Genomic DNA, 11,376 nt, shown 5'->3' with positions numbered 1-11,376 from the left:
TTCAGGCACTTTCATGGACAGCTAGGGGTCATTTATGGTGTTTGGCAGTATCTCCCCCCAAAGAATTGTTTAAACTTCATACAAAATGCGTTTTTGACGACGTGGGTACCTTCTACATGGCTAGTTAAAGATATTGTTGTGATATTGACGTCTCGTTTCTGTATTTTAATAGTTTTAGCAGTGACTAAGTGCAAGTGAGGTGCTAGCACAGCAGTGCTAGCAAAGCTAATCCTCTGCTATCCTTTGCCATTTCAGAGCCAGCTAAAGTAGTTGATTCACTGATTTGATACGGATTTCTATTCTCTCTGTTGAATGTGCAGTAATGCTGAAATGCGGCACATTAACGCAAATTGATTCATTGATGTTGCTGATGTGTGCTCAGATATATTTGAGGTAGATATCACACTGAAAAAAAAAATGAATTGGCTTAATTTGAAATAATGAACATGTGCATTGGTTGGATGTGATTTGATGTCGTAGTATTGTGAACATTTTCCTGTCATCTCCCCGACAATTCTGTAACTTTAGCACAATGTACAACCACACCACTGACCTATTCTCATATTGCGGTTTTCATTGAATAATTCCCGGTAAAGGCGATACAAAATTTGTGAACGGGCTGTATTATAATTTAGCTAAGCTGAGTGATTTAAAAAGTAAAACAAGATAACAAAAAAAGGATAGAATTTATTTTAAATTGTTTTGCAGATCAGAAAATTATAATTCACCACTCTTTTGTGCAAACAAACACCTATATTATAAATATTTAATATACTAACACACTGTATCCACTATTGCTATTTAAACGATGTAACCAGTCCACGCCTCATTCACGGCCGGCAAATCGAGCCTCCAAATTTGACGACGCCATTGCGAACTACCAGCCCCTCAGACGGCTATTTTAAAAAATAAATAAATAATTATTGATGACTTCCTCACTCCGTATTCTCTCACCGGTGCCCTTGGAACATGCACACACTCAGAAGCGGAAAGACCGTGCGCCGTAAAAGTGCAATGTTTAGCTGTTGGTTAGCTAGCTGCAGCTCCTAGCTTGCTTGTGCGGCACATGAGAGCATTCCCCCACTAGTGAAAGCAATGAGCATGATATGCTGCATTCTTTTAACTAGCTCAGAGCTGGTTTAAAAAGAAACGATGCTGGCGGCTCCATGATTGGACATACTTGAGTTTTATATGGAGACTTGTGATGGGCATGTCAGTTCTTTTAGGTGAACTAAATCATTAGTTTGTTCAAAATATTCGTTAACTGAATCGAATGTGGGCGTGAACCCAGTAGACTTTATTCGCCAGTCATGACATGAGAAACGGATTACATACATCATGTTTACTGTAAATATTATAGAGAAATTAATTGCCAAACAAATGTGTCCGTTTGACCCGGGTCTGCTCGAACAAGTGGGAGCAACTATGATAAAAATTCCGCCCTGACACAGAACGACAAGCGATGCTGTCAACAGAACTAAAACATGTAATCGCGAAAGAGCCACAAATGCCCCTTGTGAGAGCGCTAAAACAGAGCCGAGGGAGGGCAGGCTATTGGACTTTGCGGAGTGACACTTAATCCGCGCTTAACCGATGACTCAGCATTTTTTCATTTCTTGTTGAGGGCGCACAAAAAGTCAGCAATTATAAAGTAATGAGGAACAAGCTAATACCTACTCAGCAGGATTGGAGCAGACACATAAATGCCAGGTGATGTAGGAATGATTGTAAAATAACGAGGCAATTCCCAGCGACTACTTATCACCGGGGGTGTGCAACACGAGTCTAATTCTTGTTTATATACAAGCATGAAAGATTGATTAGTGTTTTGTGGCTTATTTTCGCGGTTAAGGGGAATGTCCCAGAAAGTCGATTCGCGGATTTATGAGCATGTCATTTCTTAAAGCTTCGCTTGATGCTAACAATTTGTACGACATCTGCTGCTTCTCAGGCGAACTGTTCGCACTTAGCCTGCTTAACGCAGACAGACTCATTTCACAATATGAACAGAAACGTGAGCGATCTGCCTCAATCAAATTCTCGGGTTACCTTGAGTGCTTCCGTACAAAAGCTAAAAAAAATCAAGAACTGATGCTCATGTTTTATGTTTATAGTACCCTTCAGACCTGAGTCGCAGAACTGTGAGGCAATCATGTCACCACAAGTCCACCGCGCTAACTGCAAGGCTTTTTGGTTAATATAGCATAGCGTCTAATGCAAGGATGGGCAAACTACAGCCTAGGGGCCACATGCGGCCCGTTAAACGTTTAAATCCGGCCCGCCGAACTTGAAAAAAATGAAATCAATTGTTACGGCCCTGGGCTAGAGCCCACCTACAAGGCCACGCCCTTCGTGTATTGCAGTAACTCTTGTACCCTTTCGTTGTAAAGTCAATGGACTTGTGCCTCATCACTGGCCTGATTTCCCGCTCGTTCCCCATTGGTGGACTTCGTTCCTGCTCGTTACACATGGACGTCCCCATCAACGAGCTCCACCTGTGCAGCTGGGACCAATAAAAGGACCTCGTCCAGCTGCTCAGGGCGGCTGGAACTTTACAGTTCAGTTCGCCTCGCTTGCGCTCGTTGTGTCTCTTGGTTGGACTTTTGTGAATTCTTGAGACACTTGCTTTTGTTTTTTGTACTCATTTGTTAATACTGGTTGATTAAGATCCTTTGTTTAGAACCTACCTCCTTGCTTTACTAAAAATAAATTGTAAACTCTTTCCACACCATTTAACAGCTTGGTTTATGTTACTTCCCTCCTTCCCCAGCAGAGCTGGTCGTAACATCAATAAACCTTGTTAATTTTTTCATTTTCTAAATACAGTTTTTTCAAAGACATATTGTTGTAATGCTTTTGTTCATTTTCATTTCAAAATAAATGCATTTTTTTTTCTCCGATGAGGTGAGATTACCAAAACACTCCATCCATCTTCTCCTGGTCCGGCTCCTCTGTCAAATTTTAGAACCCATTGTGGCCCGCCAATCCAAAAGTTTGCCCACCCCTTGTCTAATGGAATGAGTCACATTTTAAAGTCTTTAGAAAACAGGAAAGCAAGTGTAACAGTGGCGCTAAGCTAAAAACTGTTAATAATAAAATGTAAACGCATTAATCCATTTTCTGTACCGCTTATTCTGTTCAGGGTCCCGGCTGAGCTGGAGTCAATCCCAAGCGATTTGGGTCTAAAGGGGGACCACATCCTCGAATGGTCAATGAGGACACTTAAAGAGACGCTCAAGTTCTCTCCTTCACGGTGTGCTAATAGAACAAACGCTAGCTGTCTGGCAAGTAAGTGGACCACCATATCATCCTTAGTATCACTGACCAACATTTTTAAAGTTCGTCTTTTTAAAGGTATATAATGAAGGCACTTTTGGAGTGTTCGCAAGCCAAAGAAAAAGCAAAACTCAGGCCCATTGAAGTGAGCTATCGATACACAGAAGACCTGGTTGATTAAATCGGATGATTATGACACTTCACTTCAAACATCGGTCGAAATCATCCGCCAAATGGCTCATTGTTTTTACCTTTATGTAGTCTTACAATTTATAGCATTTGTGTTTCTCAGAATTCTGTACCCTAGCCTTATATCCTTCAATGTAGATAAGGACGTTTGTTGATAAAGTTCCTCTGGGGGCCTGTCATTCAAACCAAAGTACATTTTTTTCCTTTTTTTTTTTTTTACAAGCAATGCTTAAGTGATCAAGGATTTAACCTGGATGTCACTATAATATTTTACACAGAATATCAAGTGGTGGTTTGTTAAAAATAATTAAAAATGCAAACATAGTGCAACATAAATCAAATATAAATGTGTTAAATATAACACACATTCAACAACTGGAAACTCAAACACATGACAAGGATTGGCATCCTTAAAACTTCTTAAATTAAATCATTTTCCCTGCCATTTTATATTTGCATTTCAATGTATTTATATAATCGTTTTATTTTGTGTTTGTTGTGCGCATTTCCCAGCGAATGCTGGGATATACGAAGTGGACGCTAAAATCGCAGACACAGCAAGATGTGATTTAACAAAGGTATTTATTATTACAAATAGAGTATATCTTCCAATCAATAAGTACAGCGTGCCGACAACTAGCGAACGAAAAGCGCTGGCGGACAACTCGCACCAGGAAAGAACGAACTGGCGGCGGAACAAAAGGCGCTTGCAAAAGGCAAGGATCGAAGAACATAAATCTCTTACCGCAGAAGGGCAAGAGATAACCAATGAGGCAAACGAGAACAAAAACGAGAGGAGCCTTAGCTGGACAAAAACGAGAGAACACAAAGCGACTACTGCCAGTGCAGAGCGAGGAGAACGTACAAATTCAGGACGTGGGATCATGAGTCGTGAGCGATGCGGGAATATTCCGACGCCGAGTAGTCCGCGTCCTCGGCTTATATAGTCCGGTAATCACGGTGTTGATGAGAGTCAGGTGCGCGGCCGGTGGGCGTGTCTATTCCGCCAAGGCGGCATGAATCGGGGAGGCGAGTAGCTGGAGGAGACGCCCACTCAGCTGTGAAAACAATAACAAAAGACACGGCATGACAGAACGGATCATGACAGTGTTCTATCCAAAATGTGAATTAATTTATGTTTTTTCAACAAACGGAAATAATCTGTAATTAGAATTGACACCCATTGAAATGTATTGGTGGGAAAGTTATTTCATGCGTTATGTATTTTTTTAAAATTAATCAGGCTATTAATCAGCAATCAGTGTTTTTTTTCGGGCAAAAATCTGCGTCTACATATATATATATATATATATATTTTATATATACATAACGCATGAAATAACTTTCCCACCAATACATTTCAATGGGTGTCAATTCTAATTACAGATTATATATATATATATATATATATATATATATATATATATATATATATATATATATATATATATTGATCTTGAACTTGCGCGGTATGACTCAGGTGCTAGAATGGCCGTCTCCCAACCCAGAGGTTGTGGGTGCGATCCCCGGCCCTGGTGACCCTGTCCTTGAGCTAAATACTCCCCCCACCCCCCCACCCCCACCCACCCCAGTTGCTCCTGATGCTGCGTCGCCAGGAGGTGAATGCGACGTCCATGTAAATTGCTTTGAGTGCTGAAAGTGCTACACAAGTGAAGAACCATATTGGAAATGAACACGCTATTATTCCAGGAAGCATTATTCCGAACATGACAACAGGAAGTCAGAATAGAGAAATTGTTCCTTGTAATGAATTGATCACTTGATTTTAATTTTTATTTTGTTAAATGCCCATCAACAATTTGTAAAAATGAGAAAAGGAATTGTGGCTGTTTAAAGAAGAGTTGGGCGTCGAGGCTTGCTCCATCTCCATCTGGCACGCAGAGGAAGGAGTCACAGCGGCGGCCTCACGAAGCACACCCACTCGACTCTCACCGCACACGCACGGTCACGAACACACAGTGGCACGCTTTTAGATTTTTACTTGAAAAAGTACTGGAAGTGCTACACTGAAAACCTTCCTGAAAACGATACATTTTTACTTTCATCCTTTGGACAAGGATCTGTTGTTTATAGTTCCGCTTTAAAAACAGCAAAGCATGTCTGTGTTTGGCTAATGATTTATGTTTGAGGCTGTTGCTACATTAGCATAGCGTGTTTTCCTCTTTCTGCTTGGCAGGCTATGTTCAGGAATGTGCAAAATCATGTCCCAAAACCAAATGCCTCCTGATACTTGTTTCGCCAATAACGAGAAAAAGACATCCACGAACAGTTGTGAACATTGCCTCACTCTCTCCATCAATTGAATTGAAACGCTTTAAAAAGCAAAGCGAGGGTATCGGGGGTTGCAAACGGAAGAGCGTCCACATTCACCGACAACTGTTTCACCCTCCGACTCACTAAATTAACTCTCGATCCATTTACCAGCCTGGAAGCTTAAGTCCTCCAGTTTGGCCGTCGTCTTCCCCCTAATCGAGTTTCTTGTAATTACCACAAGGCCAAAGCATTGTAAGAGCCTTCTAATTCAGGAGTAAAGATTTTGTCTCAGTGTGCGAATGCATCTTGTGATCGCACCCGACACGATGGAAACAACACATAAATCCATCTTTCCGGATAGCGAGCAGTTGTAACCTCTTTGACATCATGCAGCGGGCTCTTTGATTCTGGACAACTTTCAAGCCTTTCATGATATATTTTCCCCTCAACATTGTTGGGTTGGACCATGGTAAACGCAAATCAGCAGCATGGTCTGAAGACTCCTTTAATTAGGCTTTAATTGCCTTCTTAGCTGTTGTTGTCCATGTCAGGGGGGAGGGGAAGGAATGAGTCAGGCAATGGCGGAAAGTCAGGAGGTAACAAGGTGGAAAATGCATGCGAAGCTAACATGTCTGTTCGAAAGGTGCGCCATGTACAAGGAAAGGGCATGTCTTGTGCAACAGATTTGTCCGGTGAGGCAAAAGAGTGCAGCAGATCATGACGACGCCTATAGTCACAGAAATGCGTGCTTGGAACAGGATGGACAATCAATGGGACTGATCATGTGGTGGTGAGGCAAGTTGCGGGTGAGTCGGCGTTTTACGCTCACCTGAAGAGGAGGGGAGAGAGACTTTGTTGCGGTGACAGCTAATTTCCTACAGTGGTGGGTGGTCAAGGCCTCCAAGGCCTAACGTCAAGAAATCATGATCATATTCTTCACATTTTCTTATTATATCCCAGTGTTGAATTTTTCCGTTAATTTTTATCCAATCAAAATTCAGCTAGCTCGGGTTGCCAGGCAGATTTCGCAATACCAGGAGTTATTCGTCCGAGGCCTTCAGATACAATCGTGCGAGCTTCTGTTCTGTGTCTCAAGGGGGCAGTTGATAGGCAGTTGCGATAGCCAATCAGATCACGAGTTGATAACTTCCGTTGAAGGTGATGAACGCGTCTTGTGATTGGATACTCACTTGTGACGAGGCAGCGCTATGCGGAAAGTCGTAACTGGCGACTGTTCGAAAATCTAAAGAATATTCTTGCTTTTTTTTACACCACAATGGCTGAAGGATCGAAAAGCGTGGATTTAATTGCAGATACACTTGCGTGGCCATTTTCAAGACGGACCTTTCAACGCTCACTCCGTCGTGTGTAAGTGTCTTTCTGTGTATTATTTGTCCAGCCGTGGCGTCATGAATGATGCTAATATGACGGGGATTTATTCAAATGGGGCTAAGTAGGACTTCACTGAAGGCCTACGTGTGAAATGCGCGGCCCGCCACTGATTTCCTACCTCACATGGTATTTGTGTTTGCACGTTAAGGACGACAATCTGTTTTAATTCCTCATTTAGAAAAAAACTAAAACATTCCGGCACCAAGTTTTTCCGCATGTTTTCCAGACCTGTAGGCTAAAAGTTCCAGCTGGCTCCCATTGTGGTCTGAATGGGTGGCAACAATGGGGAGCACTGTCCACATAAATATTTTGCCGTGATCCTCAAATGAGCACCAGGGGTTCTTGTTTGGTGCTCATTTTTTTTCCTCCTCCGCGTCCGACCAGCCACATGGAGGAACTTAAAGTCTTATGCAAGTTTTAGCGTTAATGTGTCGATATGTCATTTTAATATAACGGAATTATTTTTTTTTTGATTAATTTTTACCACCGAGCGCTTTCACATAAGGACCTACTTTGACGACGCAGCGACCCGCCTCCCTGGCGGCCCCACGGTGAATTGACCCGTTAAGGGAGAGCCACCCTCGCCAACCCAGTAAAATTCTGGGGGGAGAGCTATAAACTTCTTTCAAACGTTTTAATTGCTCAACTCTGAACTGAAATAGTCCATTTCAACTGAGCTGTTTATACGCAACACCCAAATGATGTCTTTCCAAACATTGATTGTTTTCGTTAGCGACGCGGCGCTTTGGGCCCGCATCAAGCACTGCTCTAGTTTTTAGCGTGCGTTTTACTGACAGTGATCTCGCAAAGGATGTCGAGCGCACACGCACGCACGCACACACACACACACACGCACACACACACAACGGGATCTTTTCATGATTAGTCAGTGGCTTTCATAGACAAGTCAGAATGTAATAAAATGAAGAAAAAAATAAAACAACAACTTTAAAGATGTGAATCTTTGTGGAGTCAAAGCGCAGCGAGCAACACATCACAGGACTCAAACTAACATCTGCTGCGGCGGCCCGTCATTAACATAAGACGCCTTTGTCCCAATCCGTCTGTTTTCGATACAACTCCAATCCAGTGAAGTGATACGATAAAAGGAGGCAAGTAGGAGTGTGCCTTTCTCCTACCAGGAAGCCGTATACAGTTTCCGCTGCTTTATCGCCGCTTCATCTTCCACCCACTACGATAGCTCACTCTTTATATTTAGTGTGAGAATAAGTACGCGAGGTTTTCTACCGTTCCATGCATACTAATGTTATTGCACACCTTTGCACTGTTAGAAGCTCACCAGGGAGTGTGTTTGTGTTTTAATGTAAACGTGTGTGTGTGTGTGTGCATCTGTTTGTTTGGCCCGCCGATGATTCAATCCATCAAGGGGGAGTCGTCCGTCGTCTCCCTTTTCCCCGCATGTTGTTCGCCGGTGCTCGTTAGAAGCCATTCAGTCAATCGAGCGTGAGTCCCCGACAGAATGACATGCAAAGTGCTTTGTCGGGGTGTAATTGGCCTTGCCGGAGATGATTTTTTTTTTTTTTTTTTAAATATATATATTTTTTGTTTTCTCAGGTTTTGCCTGCTTTACTCTCATAGACAGTGGCACTGCTCAAGAAATGCAGCTGGCTAGAGGAAAGGGGGCGCTGAGCGAGCTCAAGCAAGGAGGGACGGAATTGATTGATTAGACTATTGATTGTGCGGCGGGACTTTACTTGTCCGTGCAACTGAATAGAAATGAAAAACAGCAGGAGGAAATATAGATCCTCAAATTTGATTACAACTTCAGTCCAAAATGAATGGCTCCGAAGTCAAAGCAAAATTCAGATTGTATATGAATCAATGTCACCACAATGTGCCTTTGAGACTTTCCCATTTCACCCCCTAAAACGGGGGATCTTCAATCCTGTTCCTCGAGGGCCCATGTCCTGTCTGTTTTCCATCTCTTCCTGCTGCAAAACACTTGATTCAAATGATCAGGATCATTTTCTAGATTCTGCAGACCTTGCTGATTATGTGATGATTTGAATCAGCAAGGAGAGTTGGAAAAAAGGCAGGATAGGATTGAGGACCACTGCCCTAAAAGGTTGAGATTTTCCACTGAACTTCCTCGCTCTAATAAGTATTGTAGGTGATGTGTTTTAAGAAATGCGTATTGGTTAAGTTCCCACACTTAAGATGGTATAAGCGACAAGCGGACCATCTAAATGCAAACAGCAAATTATGTGAGTGTGCCTGGGATGGTACGATTCTATATTAGATCCAAAAGCAGCACAAAGTCAGCCCAAGTTGTGGCGGAGATTGTGTGATGCAGTTTTGGTGGATTTGGTCAAAGCACAAGCTGACAGATTTTGCGCTCCGCTCTTGCATGTTGTGGATGTTATCATATTTCATTTATAAATATGACAACAGTTTGTAGAAATCAATTAAGTGCATTATTGTTAAGGTGGTTCTAACACAGTATAGGCGTATACTGATTCCAATTCGCACAGATTAGGTGCACCTTTTTCACATTCAGAGCTGCTCTCTAATGATTACTTATGATACCGATCATACCAGTAGCTTCACCACAATATGGTTGTGCATTTGCTGACCTGTGAATTTGAAATAATGTCTTCTTTTTGTGCAATAAAGGTAAATAAATGGGTATATTGTTTCCGGGAAAAAACACGATTCATCAATTAATGGGAAAAAACATAACTGTCAGATTAATTGCATCTTAAAATAATCAGTAAAGCGTAGCTCTAAAATTGTGATCGGTGTGAGCCGATCTCACTCATGGGTGGAGGTATCACAACCGGCAGCATAAAATGCTGACGCTAGTGAAGTCACCTTCTGATACTCCAACTGCCATTTAGCGTCATATCGCATCACCAACAGACCAAATTAGTTATCATATTAGTTTGTTTGTACAGAAGCAATGAAGTCCCCCCCCCCAAAAAAAAATTGAAAAAAAAAAATGCCTTGTCCAGTTTAACATTTATTTATTTATTTCGACTTGATTTAATCCACTATCCGGTGCTGAGCACACCAAATAATGTCCAGCAGAGGGCGCCATTTATTTTTCATAATTTAACCTGAGCGCACTTCGCCGCTTATATTGAAAATAATGAAACTTTTTATTGATTATATTTATTTATTTGACGTGTGAAAAGCGCCGCTCCTCTGAGCTTGCCTCCCTGGGAACCTGACCTTATCTCCTTTATTAAAAAAAACAAACAAACACTGAAAGGGTTAATTGTTTACAAGGAAACCTTAACGTGATCAAAAATGCTATTAATCAGCTGTGCGCGTTCACGTTGGCTCGGGCAATTTCGTTCACGAAGTGTTTAGATTTTTATTTTCTTGTATTCTCATGACCTTTTATTTATTAGGTCAGCGTGTGCGTGTGTGTGCGTGCGCGCGTGCGTCTGTCTTGACTTCGTTGTGTCGCAAAGTTATTAACATTCCTCTTCTTATTTTGTGCACATTTTCTCTTTGTAGGAATATCTTGTCTAGTCCACACAGGGAAAACACTCCTTTCACACGCACACGCACACATGGAGAACCAGTCGGCAAAACGACTGTTTGTGTTTGTCATCCACGAAAGGCACTTTTGCAAGGGCGATGGGATGAGGGTTGCCGTGTAGGCGGGGAAGGCAAAATAATCAAAGCAAAACGTCTGACTTTGCACTTTCAATGATGGAAACCAGCCGAAGACGATAAACTGCCTTTCAGAAGTCAAGTGGCGCCATCTAGCGACAATCATGCTTCATTGCCATACGGTGGTGAAGGAGCCTCAATAGTCATAAAAAAAGCAATTAAACAAAAAATAATTTATAGGATGTAAAGCATTTTGAAAAAACAATACACATTAATTTAATGCAACAAAAAAAAGTTTATATTGTAGACATCATAACGTTCAAGTTTTTAAAATGGTACTTTCTTGATTATGCACCTTTAGACAATTTAGAGTCTTCAATTAACTACAAACTTCAGAAGTGTGAAGCAGATGTGCGAATCTCTAATCCGCCTTGCTGTCCCTGGATTGAAACATGTTGGGTGGAAAGCTTGCATCTCCAAAATCCTGCAACTCATGCATTTCTAACAGCACTTCTTATACAGCCAATATAAAGTTCAATGGAATATCTCAACTTTTGATCATGACTCACCTCTTAAAGCGGAATATTTCTGCTATCTTAGTCCCTTCATTTCGCGTGAACGCTGTTAAAAAAAATGCAGAAAAATCCATCCTTTGTCATTTTT

Source organism: Idiotropiscis lumnitzeri, chromosome 1 (genome assembly GCF_059441095.1).
Source record: "Idiotropiscis lumnitzeri isolate Australia: NSW breed Sydney's pygmy pipehorse chromosome 1, RoL_Ilum_1.0, whole genome shotgun sequence".
Classification (NCBI taxonomy): domain Eukaryota; kingdom Metazoa; phylum Chordata; class Actinopteri; order Syngnathiformes; family Syngnathidae; genus Idiotropiscis; species Idiotropiscis lumnitzeri.
This window is presented reverse-complemented; position numbering follows the sequence as displayed.